The 19,323-nt window shown below is 37.7% G+C and overlaps 1 pseudogene; it reads left to right on the forward strand.

Moving 5' to 3' along the window:
• The first annotated feature begins 585 nt into the window (after positions 1-585).
• On the forward strand, positions 586-15,079 carry LOC100461877 (lupus La protein-like; annotated as a pseudogene).
• The last annotated feature ends 4,244 nt before the right edge of the window (positions 15,080-19,323 follow it).

A 19,323-nucleotide genomic window follows, 5' to 3' on the forward strand; every position in this document is an offset into this window, starting at 1 on the left:
GTGATCCTCCCTGCTCAGCCTCTGGAGCAGCTGGGACTACAGGCACACGCCACCATGCCGGGCTACTCTTTCCATTTTTTAAAACTGCATTGATTATCTACTTTCTAAACTCACTTTTAATTCTTAACAGGTAAGTGATCATCATGTAACTTATTTTTATTCTCCAACTTTTCCAATCTGCACTGAACGTAGCAATCGTCTGTAATTGTCTACTTCTTCTGTATATGTTGGCAAAGGCTCAGGTTTCAATTTCCCTAGCTGAGGGGATTCTAATGACTTAGGACACCATTTGCTCTCTTGGCTATTTTGCTTAGGAAGGATAGGTCACTTGCAGGGGCCAATGAAGGGCAAAGTAAAAATAACTATCCTGAACTACAGATACACAATTTAAACAGCATTCAAAATGTTCTTCTAAAAAAAAAAAAAAGGAGTACACAGAATTTGGCTTGTCACAGAACAAAGAAAATACCAGCTTCAGGTGGACAGTACCCCAGTTCCGTTCTGACAGCTTCTTGGCAACTGTTAATATGTATCGAGCTTGAATGGATGGGTAGGAGGGAGAACCGGAGGGGAAACAGCAGAAGAATGGGGGCAGAAGAGGAGAGGGAGGGACGTGGAGGAGCCCAGGGATCCACACTGCTCAGCTGCCTCTGGGTTTACGGTGCAGCGCGAGCGCCATCATGTGCTCATCTCTGTAACTTCAGCGGAAGAAACGCGTTTTCCCCGCCACTGCATTTGAGGAACGGAAAAATAAACCAAAATCGTTTATCGGGCCTGAGAAACCTTGAGAAGCATATTACCCTACAGTTGTTTTTTCATCGAAAAGTTGAAGAGATTTCTGACATCTCAATTAGTAACGCATCTGGAATGTTTGCTCTCCAGGTACCTATTATTTGTTCCTTCACTCATCAAATATTTATTGAACGCTATGTGCCAGACACATACAAGCAGGAGAAAGGCAGGCGTGGTGGTCTAGTGGGGCAGACAGACATGTGAACAAATGGCTACAGCAGTCTGGTAAATATTCTAATGCAGGAATGAAAAGAACATCTGGGAGCTAAATGAGAGCATTTAATATTTGACAAAGACGCTCAGTGCTATAATCTAATTATTGTATTGAAAACCTGTGTTGATCCTATTACTTGTATCACTTGTCCATAACCTCTTTAAAATCTGGCTAAAATTATTAATTGGTTGATTGATTCAAATTACCTATTGAGAGCCAATTATGTGCCAGGTACTACTGCTGTATCATTATTACTTGTATCATTTTTGTCCATGATCTATTTAAAAATCTGGCCAAAATTATCAATTGATTCATTGATTCAAATTATTTATTGAGAGCCAGTTGTGTGGCAGGTACTCCTGTTGGTGCCAAGGGATACAGATAAAGATGGGAAAGACAGAAAACATTTCTTCTTTTGTTAAGCTTAACTTCCATGTGTGGAAAGTGAACCATCAAGAAAAAAATGTTTTATGTCTATCTTTGATACAAAAGCCATTTTCTTGTTTATTGCCTGTTTATCTATGCTATTATTTCCTATTTTCCATCTATAGCGTTCAGTCCCCACTTTTTCTAAACAGTTGTTTCAAACTATTTCAGGTTACATTGAGAGTTTAAACAAGCATAGCTTTCTTAATGGCTTTGGAAAATTTACTTAACTTCCTATTGCTCAGAGGGGCACCAGGGTTTTAGCTAGTAGTTAAGCCACGAAGTGGGAATTCGGGAGGAGATTTCTACTCCTGGCCCTGTTACAGTTTCATTTGTCTGGTTTACCTCCCAATCTCAGCTTTTCCTGGCCACTTCAGGGTCATGCATATAATAAATATTACGGCCGGGCACAGTGGCTCTTGCCTGTAATCCCAGCATTTTGGGAGGCCGAGGTGGGTGGATCACGAGCTCAGGAGTTTGAGACCAGCCTGACCAGCCTCATGAAACCCTGTCTCGACTAAAAATACAAAAAATTAGCTGGGCATGGTGGCACGCACCTGTGATCCCAGCTGCTCAGGAGGCTGAGGCAGGAGAATTGCTTGAACCCGGCAGGCAGAGGTTGCAGTGAGCCGAGATAGTGCCATCGTACTCCAGCCTGGGCGACAGAGTGAGACTCCATCTCAAAAATAAATAAATAAATATGAGCAATCTCTGATAATTTGAGACTCAAAACAGCAGGTAGTAGGAAGCTGGAAGAACACTTGTATTCATACCCAGCCTCTAGGCCTCAGTGATCGCAGCGTTCAGGGAGAGCGGCAGCCTCCCTCCCTGAAGTCCCACGTGGAGATGGCCCTGCTCCAACAATGAGGCGCCAGAGCAGGAAAAAGGAACTCCTCTAATGACATAGAACAAGTGAAAATTTATATGATCAGATGAGCTAACAAGCTTGAAAAAAAAATGTGATCTTAATGAGCAGAGCATATTTGTTAACAATGATTAGGAAAATAAACCTGCTTTATGGCTATGTTCTCAAGGCGTTGTGACTCTACACTAAATCATTCTTGTCTCATCTTGTGTTAGGTTGTTCACTTCCATTGCTCACACGTGCTCAGCCCACACAGTTGGTGTTTATAATGGGGTCATATACTACCGCTAAAAAAATTCAGAAAGTTCTCCTTCAATTCTGCTTTTGCCAAATCACTGTGGCCTATACGTCAAGGAAGAGGGATCTAGGAAGTCCAGAGTTTTCCATTACTCTCCCTACCAAATCGAACCACAACCCAAATCCCATGCTTGTAAGCATATCGGCTTCCTATTCAGCTTCTTCGGAAGATTCTTTTCACTTCAACTGACATTTGCACGGAGAATTATATTAAACTGAAGCTAATAAGACCATGTGTTACTTCATATAAAATATAATTGTAAATACAATCCTTGGCAACTATTTATTTTACCTCCAGGTGTCTCGAGTGTTAAGCACCAAACTATCTTTATTTTCATTATGAATTTAAAGGAAAATGTCTTTATGGTCACAGTATCATTTTGAGAGAAAAGAAAAAAATCTTTCTTTAAAACAAACAATTCTTGTGGTCAATAATTGAAATTATTCTCTGCCTAAATTGCTCTATATTTACATGACCTAGAAAAATTAGAACTTATGTAAACATGACGACAAAATTAAAATGTTATTTTCTGCCAGGCGCGGTGGCTCGTGCCTGTAATCCCAGCTCTTTGGGAGGCTGAGGTGGGAGGATTGCCTGAGTTCAGGAGTTCAAGACCAGTCTGGCCAACATAGTGAAACCCTGACTCTAATAAAAATACAAAAATTAGCCGGGCGTGGTGGTGGGAACCTGTAATCCCAGCTACTCGGGAGGCTAATGCAGGAGAATCACTTTAACCCGGGAGGCAGTGGTTGCAGTGAGTTGAGATCGCACCACTGAACTCCAGCCTGGGCAATAGAGTGAGACTCTGTCTAAAAAAAAATAAATAAAATAAAATGTTAATTTAATCTATGTATCTCTGACTCAAATCTTTAAAGACATAAATCTAACCTATTTGTACTTTTACAGTACATAGAATAGAATGGTTAACATTTCATCAGAATTTTAAACAGATGTTATTGGTCATTATTAAGACAAGTTCCACAAAATGAACTAAATCCTTTTCTAAAATGCATATGTAAATATTCTTCAGATATGAAAACGTCATGAAAAAGTGTGTCTTATAATTTTATTTTTCAAGTTTTTGGACTTAAAATATATGAACTGACCATTTTTCCATTTGCAAAGAGAAACTTAGTTTTTATCTGAGCATGTCTTTTCAGGGTAGTAACTGTTTCCAGAAAACCATCATTGGTAGAAGCGGTGAAGCATCCTCACTAAACAGCAGAACAGGATACACTATGAGAAAATCCCTTCCTTTGTGAGAGCCCACTTTGAGAGACAGGCTGGATTAATAGGCATAAATTTTTTAAGTAGCAGTTCATAACCAGCTTCATTAAATTGCACTAACAATTTTTGAAGTTTTATTGCACCAATTGGTGAACATTCTGATGCAAGATATATAAGCTTTTCTATTAAAATGTTTAATACTTACATGGCCATGTAGTTTTAGAGACTTACTTCTCTAAAATTTTCCCAACTCTATTCTTAACCCTAACCCTAACTCTAACCCTAATCTTAACCCTAACCATAATACATCTAGGCTGAGTCTGGCGAAGGTCGTAAAAAATATGAACAGTTAAGAGAAAATCTTCAGGAATAAAGTGATATGACAGCCTCCTGTCATCCCTCTGAACCTCCAAGTTCATTTCAATTTAACAGATTTGAGTCTTAAATTGCCTTAAAAATTATTTCAAAATCTAGATCTAGTATCTAGGCTACTTTAATGGTCTAATTAATCAACTATTACAAAAGAAACACAGTGATTTGGAAACAAGGCAAAGATACAGTGCATTGTCTTTCAGACACTCTTTTCCTGAGGTTGGATTTGAGAATCAAAATATAAACTCCATAGCAATAGGCATTATTTACTCATCCTTGTGAAGAATTAAAAAGGCTTATGTAATTCAACATAATTTTGAGAACGCCGTGTGCCAAATACTCTTTTAAGCACTTCCCATAGACTCACTTTTTAAACCCTTACAACAGTATAATGAGATTGATATTATCATTAACCGCATTTTATAGAAGAGGAAGCTGGAGGCCGGGTGCGGTGGCTCATGCCTGTAATCCCAGCACTTTGGGAGGCCGAGGCGGGTGGATCACAAGGTCAGGAGTTTGAAACCAGCCTGGCCAACATAGTGAAATCCCGTCTCTACTAAAAATACAAAAAAATTAGCCCGGTGTGGTGGCAGGTGCGTGTAATCCCAGCTACTTGGGAGGCTGAGGCAAGGAGAATGGCTTGAACCTGAGAGGCAGAGGTTGCAGTGAGCCGTGATCGCGCCACTCCACTCCAGCCTGGGCAACAGTGTGAGACTCCAACTCAAAAAAAAAAAAAAAGAGAGAGAGAAAACTGAGTCACAGAAAAGATAAGTAACTTTCACAGAGTCACACAGAGAGTAAGTCGTGGAGGCAGGACAGTCTTGTTTGGTACTTTTAACCTCAGTGATAACCTAATTGTCTCTACAATCTTCAGCTCCCTTCAGCTTCGGCTGTCTGCAGAATGTGTCTTCCTGATTAACCCACCAGCTACTCAAACTCAACTTGTTCCAGATGGAACTGAGAATCTGCTCTCATTCACCTGCTGCCTCCACCCTTAACTTTGACTGCCTTCCCCATCTTTCCAATTCTGATATTTTGAAAAAGATACTATCATGCTTGATTTTTTTTTTTTTTTTTTTTTTTTTTTTGAGACGGAGTCTCTGTCGCCCAGGCTGGAGTGCAGTGGCGCGATCTTGGCTCACTGCAAGCTCCGCCTCCCGGGTTCACGCCATTCTCCTGCCTCAGCCTACCGAGTAGCTGGGACTATAGGCGCACGCCACCAAGCCCAGCTAATTTTTTTTTTTTTTTTTTTTTTTTTTTTTTTTTTTTTTTTTTTTCAGTAGAGACGGGGTTTCACCGTGTTAGCCAGGATGGTCACGATCTCCTGACCTCGTGATCGCCCGCCTCGGGCCCCCCAAAGTGCTGGGATTACAGGCATGAGCCTCCGCGCCCGACCCATGCTTGACTTTTCCTTACCTGTGAGTGCTTGCTATAAACTTGGCCCTGCCTGTTTCCATATTCGAGCAGTGAAACAGCTTGAGCTTCTCTCTCCTCTTTCCTTTTCCCACTGTTGTCTCTTAGACACTGCTCCACTGTCTCCCTTCTCCAGTTAATTCTTAACTACACTGGTACCCAACAAAGCTTACAAAAACATACTGCTAATCTTCCCATGTCCTACTAAGAAAGCTTTAGTAGCTTCCTTATAAAATGAGTAATAAACTCCTAAAGTTATCACTCTAGGCTATTCATATCATAACCAAAATTTTGTTTCAATCCTTATTGCCATTTCATCCTCTGTCCTTGCTTGTCCTCAGTTTGCTTGTTATAATGTTATTTACTTTTTTGTTGTTATTTCTGATTTATCACCTTAATACCAACCCACTGCTTCCAACTCAATATTTAGTATCTTTCCCATGTTCCAGATATCTGGCAATTTCTCTTGTTTGGCAAATTCTGCTTTAATAATCTTTCATATCTTCCCTTTGCTATTCATTTCCTTTGCTGTTTTTCAGGTTCAAGCATTCTTGCTTAGGCTAGAGTAATACTTTCCAAACTACTCTGTGTTTTCTTTCCTTCATTAACTTTACTCGGATTATCACTGTCAGGGTAAGACTGTCAAAACAGACACTTTTACCCTGTATGTTTCCTGTACGAAAATTAAAATGGCTTCTTATTTATTATAGATCAAACTCTAAACAGGCCAACATGTTGCACAACTACAGGAGGCTCCATTCAGGTTTTATTCTATTGGAGTCTTCAAACTTCTCAGTTTTCCATGAACAGCATTTTGCAAACCAGTAGTAGAGATGTTATTAGAGTACAACTGGCCTCTCCTCCCCAGTGTTTCCCAACACAGACATATACAACTAACCCCAAAAAACAACCGTTATGTTCAGGCATGTCAGAGAAGCATTGAGTTAAATAGGTTCTCCTTACTGTTGACTTTCAAGCATCTCTAATTTGCTAATGTGTATTATGAATCTCCACATGGGAAATCTATGGAAAAGGTTCTTTTTTTCTTGATCACTTTTAGACATGTCCCAGGATGCCAGAGTTCTACAACCTAGACTTGAGGAAATCCTGCCCTGCAAATTCTCTGTCCAGCCATTGCCCCAGGTCAATTTCTGATGAGCTTTCTGATGCCAGCTCATTAAAAAGGTCTTCCCTCACCATCTTGGTTGAAGTGGCCATTCCTCCCTGTGCCATCATCCTGTTTTATTTTCCTATAATGCTTATCACAATTTGATGTGATGATTTTTTTTTTCCATTACATGTTTGTTGTTTTTTTACTCTAGAATATTAAATCTAAAGGACCTGACATTCTATCTTGCTTTTTTTTTTTTTACTATCTCTCCACCTATGATAGTATCCAATTCGCTTAATATATTTTATTTTCATTTATTTACTTATCTGTTTTAAGGAATAGATGTAACCACCAAAAGCCTTGCTTGCAGCCACCTACACGTCTCTCAACCTGCCTGAGTGCAGGGCTTATGTTACAAGGAATTCTCAAAGCTGTGTTATCAAAGCTGGGAAATCAAAGTCTCCACCCCTCTGAAGTTTACCCGGATGGCCTGACTCATCCCAGAGTAAGTTCTTATTCTATTGCACTTCTATTAATATAGTATTAGTATCTGAACTCAATTTATTTTGAATAATTAATATTTTTTTAAAATAGAAATACTACCTTATTTACCCAACTATAATATATCTGTCTTGTGGCCAGGAATGGTGCCATACTTTGATATTTTTGAGGATCTAGTAGAGAGGGCTTCTCTTAAGGTAGGTAAACAATAGATATTCCCCCTTTACTACCTCTAAGGATGCAGCGTGATGCTTACATGTGGAGTCTCCATTCCAATAGGAGGAATAACCCAGACATTGCTGGAAGGAGGTAGATAGTAGGTTGCATAGCAGGAGAATCTCAGAAACTTTCTTCCAGCTCTCTCATATACACCATTTCCTGGATATTACAGATATTTTCTAAGTCTCCCCTGTAAGCTATGTGGATCAGAAATTGGGGGAAAAGTCTCCTTTGGGCCTACAGTTTTGAAAAGGAATTAGAAGAGTCTGATCAGTCATGAACAGAGGAAATACAAGGGGCTCCTTTCAAGGGAGCAAAGGAAAATTTGCCTCTTCTCAGTTTGCAGAAAGATTTTTCATACTTACATGGAAACTTTAAAAAATGTATGTACTATGCTGTTTAAGGGACATGTTCCTTTGCAAAATGCTTAATTTACATTATTTCAAGATGTTTCTACACATGTTATTTTATATCAATATGTAAATAAGACAGATGGAAAATACGGAAGACATAATATACTCAGTAGTATCTCTGATGGCCAAGAACTTTAACAACTCAAATAAAATACACATTGTGGATTGTACTTGGTGGAGATGCTATACATTCTCCCCTTTAAAATCCTTTATTGCTTTAAAAGAAGTAGCTGTAATTGCAAGGAGTGGGGGTGAAAAGGTATAATGAAGGAGTTAGGAAAAGAGGGGAGTTTAGAATAAAATAATAGACTATGAATGAAAATGCTTGTGTCATGTGTACATTTTTCTTAAATTCAACACAGACAGCAGAACCTCTCCAGAGTAAGGGCCTTGGGTTGAGATGATACTTCCTGTAGGAAATCGATAGCCATGTGCATTTTAATGTAAGTCACTTAAACATTAATCCATCTTCAAAATCACCATAGACATTCCATTTCTTACTTTTATTTCGAAATGAGATGTTCTTTGCCGAGACAGGTTGAAGCATTTGGTTTCCACCCAAATGATATGGATTGAGACCATCTGGAGAATCTACCCTAGCTTTTTTTTTTTTTTTTTAAATGGAAAGCCTGGATGTCTTAGTGATTTATAACTTCCGTGTATTTTAACACACTGTCTAATTTTTTCCCCTGGTAGAATTTTATTTCATTTGGAACATTCATGTGCTGACGTAATATGCCACATGTGAAACTTTTCTAATGATAAAATTCAATATATGTGCTGCATGTCAAGTCACGTAGCTGGAGGGGCGTGATTTGAAGCTGACTTGGCTCCACCTGAGAGCCTGGATCCTCTGGAACATACTCAGGGTGCTAGCTTCAACCTGTCTCAGACATTTCTATCTGGGCCTAGCCTGGGACCTTAAGATTAAGGCAACCCATTTATCTGCTTGTCAATAAATTAGCCCTCCCACAGGAGGGTTCTGCAGGCTCTCTTGCTTTGAGATGCTCTGTGTAAAAAAGGGTTGGATTATCAAGTACATGTGAGGAACTGCAGAACTCCAAACGCCCATTCTAGAATTCACAAGGCGTGTAAGCATAACACAGCTTTGAGAATTCCTGGAGAGCCACAGAATTTGGGTCTGTTCTGTTCCCCTGGTTTTACTGACCTCACCTCCTTCATCTCTTCGCCATTGCTCCAGTCACACTGACTTTCTTGGGATCCTCAGACACAGGACGCTCTCTCTTCGGACACGTTCTTTTCTCAGCTTGAAGCACTCCCCCTTCTCTCCTGGATAGAGACATAAGTCCCTCTCCCACCTCCTGAAGTCTTTTCTCAAGTGTCATCTTCTCAGGGAGACCTGCCCTGATTACCTTACATAAACTTGCAAACGACCCCCTCCCCGCTCTCCCTGTTGACATTTGCAGTTTTATTTTTCGCGAACACAATTATCACCATTGCTGCAAAAATGCTGCATTCACACAGAACCTCAAATCCCATGGTGTGCAACAGTAAACGTTTATTTAGCTCCAAGTGTGCAGTGCTTGTCTGATCTGTCCTGTGTCTGTGGCCAACTGTGGGTCTCTAGGCAGCTCCACTGATGTGGGCTAGGCTCGTTTCCAGGTCTGTGGCTCCCGCTGGCTAATCTAGGCGGGGCCCAGTGAGGTGGGAGTCTTGCCTCTGTGGCATGTGTCTCTCAACCATCAGCAAGCTAGCAAGGTGCTCCATTGGCTAAAGCAGGTGGCATGGCCAAGCGCAGAATCAGAATTCAGGCATGGTGACATGACACAGCTAAGGTGGGGATACAGAAAGAAGCAAACAATTTGGTCAGTTTCTACAAACTGCAGTTCATATAATAATTTTTACTTTTTTAACAAATTAGTTTGTTTCCCTCTACCAGAATATAAGCTCCATGAGGACAGAAGTTTTATTAACTTTGTTAACCACTATATCATCTTCCCCAGAACAGTAGTATCCAGTGTGTACTGAGTATCCAATAAATATTTATTGAATGAATAAATTAATACATAAAAATAATCCCATTTAACTTTCACATAGGATTATGTTTTTAGTTTTTGTGATTTGAATTTCCCTCTCTCTCTCTCGCTCTCTCTCTCTCTGTCTCTGTCTCTCTCCAGGGGTCGCACTTTGTTGCCCAGGCTGGTCTTGAGCTCCTGAGCTCAAGTGATCCTCCTGCCTCAGCCTCCTCAAGTGCTGGGATTACAGGTGTGAGCCACCATACATGGCCTGAATCTCTTTTAAAAATAATTTTAATTTTAGATTCATGGGTATATGTGCAGATTTGTTACAAGGTATAGTATATTGCCAGATGCTGATCTTTGAGCTTTTATTGATCCTGTCACCCAGTTAGCGAACATAGTAACCAACAGGGAGATTTTCAGTCCTTGCCCTTCTCCCTCCCCACTCTAGTAGTCCGCAGTGTCTATCATTCCCATCTTTGTGTGTGCTCAGGAATTAGCTCACACTGTAAGTGAGAACATACTATATTTGATTTTCTGTTTCTGTGTTAATTTACCTAGGATAATGGCCTCTAGCTGCATCCACGTTGCCGCAAAGGATATGATTTCATCCTTTTTTATGGCTGTGTAGTATTCCATGGGGTATATGTACCACATTTTCTTTATCCAATCCACTATTGATGGGTGCCTAGGTTGATTTCATGCCTTTGCTATTGTGAATAGTGCTCCAGTGAACATATGAGTGCAGGTGTCTTTTTGGTAGAACAATTTATTTTCCTTTGTGTTTATATGTAGTAATAGAATTGCTGGGTCAAATGGTAGTTTAATTTTTTTTTTTTTGAGAAATCTCCAAACTGCTTTCCACAGGGACTGAAATAATTTTACATTCTCACCAACAGTGAGAATTTTGGAATAATTCTCTAATTCTGTGAAAAATGATATTGGCAATTTGATAGGAATAGCATTGAGTCTCTAGACTGCTTTGGACAGATGGACATTTTAGCAGTATTGATTCTTCCAATTCATTAGTGAGGAATGCTTTTGCATTTGTTTATGTCATCTATGATTTCTTTCAGCAGTAACACAGTATTTTCAAGAGTGTTTTTCAATTCATCTCCTTTTTAGAGGAAAGCCAATAGAATATCACTTTAAACCAGGGAATATTCAGGCATCTCTTGCCTTTCTCACTGAAAATGTAAGCTCCAGGAATTAAAAAAAAATCTATCAGAATTTATTTTTGCCTCATTTCATTCATCTAAGATTTGGTAAATGACTTTTATGTATCAGGTTATGTACCAGTGCTAGTAAAAATGGAAAACAAGCATACAGTGTGCTTCTGAGAAATCTCAGTTAAGTCCATAAAGCAAAACTCTGAACAATAGAATATGCTTTGTTATAACGTTATTAAAACAGTTCCCAAGAACACAAAAGAAGTGTTCAAACATGCCATTAGATATTAGATAGAGCATTCTAACTTCACCTCCGTGTATACTTAGACTGATAAAGTCGCTCTTCTATAATGGCAAAAACTGCAATTACTTTTGCACCAACCTAATAATAGAACATTTCTGTTCACACAATTCAGTATCTCCAACCAACACACTTTCACCCTTATCTTCTGTTCTTCCCAAATTCTATCCATCCTTCAAGTCTGACCAGAAATGGAACAATCTCTGACCAAGTTTGCTTATTGACCTTTTCCCTGAACTAATTTGAACCCAGTGTTTATTCTATGTATTATATTAATGTATAATTCCTGGAAACATCTATTTCACTGTTTTTTATAGCTGTTTAACTTTCCTAATGTTTACCTTTTCACATGTGGATGTCATCTTTTCAAACAGCTTTTCAAAAAAGAGCCATTTTGGCAGGGTGCGATGGCTCACTCCTGTAATCCCAGCACTTTGGGAGGCTGAGGCAGGCAGATCACCTGAGGTCAGAAGTTCGAGACCAGCATGACCAACATGGTGAAACCCCATCTCTACTAGAAATTAGCTGGGGGCGATGGTGTGTGCCCAGCTACTCAGGAGGCTGAGGCAGGAGAATCGCTTGAACCTGGGAGGCAGAGGTTGCAGTGAGCCCCGATTGCACCACTGCACTCCAGCCTGGGTGACACATCAAGACTCCATCTCAAAACAACAACAACAACCCAGCCACCTTTGGAACACATATTTTATCTCTTTCTAGAATTGCAAAGAATAATGCTTGCCTGATTGGTACTCAGATAATTAATCAGATGCATATAATGAAATTGGAAACATTTAATCTCCATTGACCACCCAGTATGATCAGATCTGATAATGCACATGTTTACCTATTGGCTGGAGGTATAGAAATATTTCCACTTAGGACTGGTGTTTATCTACAAACCTTAACTGTATTGGAAACCAGTGACTACTTTATATAAAGCTGCAAATGCAAGTCAATATTTTTAAGAGGTTAAACAAAAACTGACAAATTTTCAGATGGTTTGGAAATAAATAACAGAAAATTTTAAAATGCCAAACTCTAAATGTACCGAAAATAAACAGATTTCTCAATTGGCAAAGAAGATGTTGAAAAATGGAATAAAGAAAAAGCTAAGACATGTTACCTGCTGTTCTGTGGCTCCAGGGCAGAGCAGTGGAGCATTCATTATCTTCAATTAGTTTGGCAATTTTTGCACACCTGTGTATCCTACTCATCAACCCCATTAAATTGTCTTTTAGGAGTAAATTTTGCTTAACATGACACTCAATGTGTGGGAAACCCCCCAAGTAACAAGACCAAGTCGGTTTATTTAACTCAAGAAGAATTGGAATCCTACATTTGACTTGGATGTCTTCAAAAAAGGCCAAAAGATGCTCATCAAATATTCCAAATATATACTGATAAAAACAATGCTACAAGTCATAAATGTGATGATAAGAAAAGGACAATTGTTAGTTTACTCACAGTCATAGCAATTAAATCATAATAGTCCATTTAGGCCCTATTAAATAAAGACTGTGTCTCAGTCAATACATTCAAAGACAGGTATTAGGATATTGCCATTCCCAACTCCTTTTTCTCTAGTGCTGTATTATCTAAGTAACTTCTTACACTCATTCATGACTCTGTCCTTTATGGAGGGGACGCTTTGTTCAGCTGACTAACTGATTGCTTTATGAACTTGTTTCCAATTTTAAATGAATATTTGGTTAGCGGTCTTACTGGCATTTGAGTGACATGAGTCATGTGTGTTTAAGCCTTATTCTCCTGAAATGAGATGACTGTGGAGATATTACACCTGCATAATTGAGAAAACTTCCGCTGGGCTTAGAGTGATCTTACAAAGATACCCATCATAGGCAAGACCTGAAATAATTTCTTTACCTCAAGAACTGGTATCAGCTACAAACATAAGCAAATACACACATATGCTAGAGCAAATATCATTTAAAAAGAAAAAGGTGCTATTTTTGCCAAATTCTATTAAACTTGAATCTCATTCATTTTCATATTTCCTCCCTTCTTTTGCCTTTTATGCAGATATTATAAAGGAAAATACTAAATATTTGATTACATTAAAATCTTTCCATTTTAAGAGATTATAAGTAAAACAAAAGTAAGCATTAGGAAGACATTTTCAACATAAAGAAATTATGTGGATGACTAAGAAAAAGAGATCATTCTTTCCTCCCTTCCCCAACCTTGACCTGGCCTTCCTAGGGTAAAAGACAGGTTCATCAAATTAGAAATGCAAATTTTATTTTACTTTATTAAAATATTTTTTCCAGTTTCATGGAGGTACAATTAATCAACAAAAATTGTATACATTGAAGGTGTATAACATGATTATTTGACATATGTATGCAATGCAAAATGATGACTACAATCAAGTTAACTGACATACTGTTACCTCACATAGTTACTATTTTTCTGTGTGTGGTAAGAACACTTAAGAGCTACTGGGGGAAGTCAAGATGTTAATGTTGTTGTTTGTGAGCTTGTGGCTTGACTCTGCAGGACTGGGATCTTAAAGAATGCCACAGTGGCTGAAAATGCTGGTCTGAAGGCCAAAATCTGTCATCAAATTGAGTATTAATTTGGAGATTTCAATTTGCTGTGGGACAAATTTTTAAAGGAACAGGTCAAACTAAACAAAGGGTGGGTACCTTTGGAGATATTGATAAAATTCAACAGGTTAAACCATCTCACAACAGACTTTAATGTAATTGTGGAAGCACTGAGGACATCCAAGGCAGAACTCATGGAAATCAGTGAAGATAAAACTAAAACCAGAATGTCTCCAAGTAAACCCCCTCCTTGAAGTGACTGATGGGTATAAAAATGATGTAAAAAACATCTATTTATATCAAAGGCTTCCCAACTGTTGCAACTATTGATGACATAAAAGAATGATTAGAACATAGAGGTCAAGTACAAAATATACCAATGAGAAGAACATTGCATAAAACATTTAAAGGATCAGTGTTTGTTGTGTTTGATAACATTAAATATGCTAAAAAGTTTGTAGAGACCCCTGGCCAGAAGTACAAAGACACAGCCTACTAATACTTTTCAAGGAATATCACTTTGCTGAAAAAAGTGAAGAAAGGAGACAAAATAATATGGAGAATAAATTAAGAGCTAAACAAGAGCAAGAAGAAAAATAAAAGCTACATGATGCTGAAATGAAATCTCTAGAGAAAAGATTGGATGCTTGCTGAAATTTTTGGGTGACTTAGATGATCAGACCTGTAGAGAAGGTTCACACATCCTTTTCTCAAATCATGGTGAACTAAAATGGATAGACGTTGTCAGAGGTGCAAAAGGGAATAATTCGATTTAAAGAAAAAGTCGAGGAAGCATTGGGTAAAGCCAAAGATGCAAATAATGGTAATCTACAATTAAGGAACAAAGAAGTGACTTGGGAAGTACTAGAAGGACAGGTGGAAAAAGAAGCATTGAAAAAATCATAAAAGACCAACACGAACCCCAAACAAATGGAAGTCAAAAGGTCGCAGATTTAAAAGGAAAGGGTAATAAAGCTGCCTCGCCTGAGTTTGTTAAAGGAAAGGTACAGCTTCAGGGCAAGAAAATGAAATTTGTTAGTGATGATGAACATGATGAAAATGGTGCAACTGGACCAGTGAAAAGAGCAAGAGAAGAAACAGACAAAAAAGAATCTGCATCAAAACAACAGAAAACAGAAAATGATGCTAGAGACCAACAGCTTAGTAAACAAATTTTAAATCCATTTTAATTAGTTTTTAAGCTGCTTTTGGTTTGGGGGGCTTTTAAAATGAAAACCAAATTAGATCTACTTCAGTGTCCACCTGTGAGAAAGGAAAAGTTTTTTTGTTGTTTAACTTGTCTTTTTTTGTTATCCAAATGAGGATTCTTTTGAATGTATAGTTCTGTTTGTGTTATTTCAGATGATTCAAATATCAAAGGAAGATGCATCCACGAAATTGAGTTTGTAATATGAGAATGTATTTGTACAAACCTAATAAAATATATACTATATAAAAAGAAAAATGTCTATTCTCTTAGAAAATTTCAAATATACAATGCGATATTATTAACTGTTGTCCCCATGCTATCTGTTAGATCCCCAAAACCTATCAATCCTGTAATTGCAAGTTTGTACCTTTTGACTAACATCTCATTTCCACTGCCCCCCTGCCAGCCTCTGGTAACTACCCTTCTACTCTCTGCTACTGTGAGTTTGACTTTTAAAAATTCCACATGTAAGTGACATCATGCAGTAGTTTTCTTTCTGTGTCTGGCTTATTTCACTTATATAATCCATATTGTTGGAAATGGCAGCATTTTCTTGTTTTTTTTATGGCTGAATAATATTCCATTGTGTGTGTGTGTGTGTGTGTGTCTACTATATTTTATATGCATCCATCTATTGATGGACATGCAGGCTGTTTTCATATCTTGGCTATTGTTATTAATGCTGCAATGAACATGGGGGTGCTGAGTGACCAGTACAGCTGTCATCCATTGAAAGCTAACTAACTACTCTAAAATTAACTTTTGTGCTTAATGGGAGCAAAAGAATGTCCTGGGAAAATTTGAGAGGAATTAAACAAAAAGGATGGAAGCATTTTAAGAAAGAAGCTTATGAGTCTCTTGGGAAAACAATATTTTAAAAAGTCCAAACTGTAAAATAGCAGACAAAAACATACATAAAATGTTAAGAGGAAATGCCATAAACATTTTTTACTTAATTACTGGTTCCATATCTGTCAGATTAACGCCTTTCTGTCACCCTGCCTTATACTGCTTTGAAAATGAGGGCAGGGATGAGCAAAGCAGCAGACATAAATCAGAGATATTTTCTTGAAGGTTTAGGAGAAAATGTTTTCTCTAAAGCCAAATATCTATAATCTCCGCTGTGATTACAAATAAAAAAGCAATTTTTCAAAAAGTCACTTTGCTGATAAACCCACTCTTTATTTCTTTTTAAAACACATGATTAAAAATCCCTTTTAAATGACAGTCTACAAGGAATGTTGAAATGTCTTGGAATATCTAAATGCTTCCAGCTGCTTTCTTAAGTTTAAAATATTTTCTTAAAGGGGATTTCCAGCCTGTTGGCAGCAACAAGATAGAACTTCTCTATTTTTTTCTTTTGTTTCTGTTTCAATTTTTGGATTTCACAATTTGCTTAAGAGAGACAATAAAATGCATTCATTTAGAAATTTATATCACTTCTTAATTGCTTACTAAAAGTGTATTTTACATTAGTTTGAAGTTGTTCAAGTTAGTGGAGAATGATACATTAAGATAACAGCATTCCTGAAAAGCTTTATGACATTGGTTGTGGCAATGATTATTGGATATGACACTAAAAGCACTGACAACAAAGGCAAAAATAAGCAAGTGGGACCACATCAAGCTAAAAACTTCACAGCAAAGGAAACAATCAGGAGTTGATAAGGCAACCTATGGAAAGGGAGAATAGATTTACAAACCATAGATATAATGAAAGATTAATATCCGAACTATATACGGAATTCCTACAACTTGATAGCAAAAACCCTAATAACTCAATTTAAAAATGAGCAAATTACTTGAATAGACATTTTTCCAAAGGAGACATACAAATGGCCATGTATGTGAGAAAGCACTCAACATCACTAATGATCAGGAAAATGCAAATCAAACCGCAGTGAGAAGTTACCTCACATCTGTTTCTATGCCCATTTTATATATTTATAAGTATGTATATATAAAGATAAATGTTGGTAAAAATGTGGAGAAGTTGGAACCATTGTGCATTGTCGGTAGGACTGTAAAGTAGTGCAGCTGCTATGGATAACAATATGGAGGTTCCTCAAAAATTTAAAAATAGAACTACCATATGATCCAGAAATTTCACTTCTGGGTATTTAACCAAAAAAATGAGATCAGAACATCGAAGAGATATTTGAACTCCCATGTTCATTGCAGCGTTATTAGCAATAGCCAAGATATGAAATAACCTAAGCATTTATTGACAGATAAATGGATAAAGAAAATGTGACATGCGCACACTGTGGAATATTTTTCATCCTCAAAAAGGAAGTAAATCTTGCAATATGCAACAACATGGATAAACGAGGAGAACACTATGCTAAGTGAAATAAACCAGTCACAGAAGGACAAATGCTACGTGATTCCACTTATATGAGATACCTAAAATGAACAAACTTATAGAAGGAGAGAGCAGAATAGTATTTGCCAGGGACTAGTGGAAGTGGGGAAAGGGGAGTTGCCATTCAATGGAGTTAGAGTTTCCATTATGCAAGATGAGTAAATTCTAGAGAGCCTCTCTACAACATTGTGTCTACAGTTAACAATACTGTATTGTATGCTTAAAAGTGAGTTAAAAGGGCAGATTTCATGTTAAATGTTCTTAATACAAGAAAAAATGACAAATGTTACAGTTTAGTTTACAAATGCATAAAATCTTCTTTGGGATATAATATTGGTGAAATAATTTAGGTTGCAATTACAATTGTCTGCATATTATACAAATCTCTCAGAGAATATTATTTGACAAGTCTTGCAAAATGCATTTTGTTTTGATGTTACATATGAAATTCTTACATCTTACCTTTTACCAAAAGTGTTAAAAAGTCTGATAGAACATATCTGAAAATTCTAAAAAAAGACACAACTTTTCTCTGCTGAAGTTTAGAAAATTAGAACTAGAAGGAATGTGTAGTATTTTGCCAAAAGATGTCGTATATAGAGTTAGAGATTAAACTAGGGTAAGAAACAATCGGGTGTCTTGCTCTGAGCTCATAAGAGTATACAAGTCTTAAACTTGTTGCCATCAAAGGGAGATTTCTGGAGGTAAAGTGTAGAAAACAAACAGATAGTGTGACTCAGTAAATTTTCTTTAATCCAGGTCCTAAAACCCTGATTAGCAAACATGAAGACTAAAGTTAATATTACATACCAAAGATTAAGAAAGTATTTCTCCTATGCCTCCCCCATAGTAGAGGTACCAGTTGTATCTCCTCTGCCATATATTCTCTCTCAATAGAGAATCAGCAAAATCTTGGGCTCTTTCTTTTGACAGAAGCTGCCTTGTGTGAGCAATCCACACTGGACATAGAGTGGGCCAGTTAGATTGTCTCACTTACAAATTCCAGAATAAAGCCATGGAAAGAATGAATCAATAATCTATGGAGAATTGAAGTGGAAAATTCTTCATTCTCCAAGATTAAGGATGCCATTTTAGATTGGTTTTGATGGTGAGCAAAGAAGTCAGTCCACGGAAGAAGAAATAACCCAGGAAAAGTAGAGAAAAGAGATGTCACAACTAGAGAGACAGAAAATTACTTCCCTCAAGATATTATTTTTCAAATCAACAAAGGTTTACTGGGTACTTTAGGACTGTGCTCCAAGCTGGACAAGAGTTGGGATATGTGGTAGGCTGATAATAGATCCCAAAGATCTGTCCATGTTCTAATCCCTGGAACCTGTACATACAACCTTATTTGGAAAAAAGCTCTTTGTAGATTTGATGAGGATTTTGAGATGAAGAGATTATCCAGGTAAACCCTAAATGCCATCACAAGTGTCCTCATAAAAGAGAGGCAGAGGGAAATTAGACACACTCAGAAAAGGAGGAAGCAATGTGACCATAGAGGCAGAGACTGGAGTGATGTGCCTTCAAGTCAAGGAAGCTGACAGCCACCGAAAGCCATAGGGACAGGTTCTCTCCTAGAGACTCCAGAGAAGGTGTGACTCTGATGACATCAATTTTGGCTCAATGATTTCAGACTTCTGGACTTGAAGAGAATAAATTAGAACTTGGAGAGATTAAATTTATGTTGGTTTAAGCCACTAACTTTGTGGTAATCTGTTACTACAAAGCTATGGGAAGCTAATGTAGAGTTTTTGGCAGCATTAAATAAAAGATATGTTCTGCTCTCAAGGAGTTTAGAATCAGTGAGGTTAGAAAAACAGCACTCAATTAACCTAAAAAAAGTAATTCTTTATTAGAGGGGTTAGTTGACAAAGG

The sequence above is a fragment of the Pongo abelii genome, chromosome 13, assembly GCF_028885655.2.
Source record: "Pongo abelii isolate AG06213 chromosome 13, NHGRI_mPonAbe1-v2.0_pri, whole genome shotgun sequence".
NCBI lineage: Eukaryota > Metazoa > Chordata > Mammalia > Primates > Hominidae > Pongo > Pongo abelii.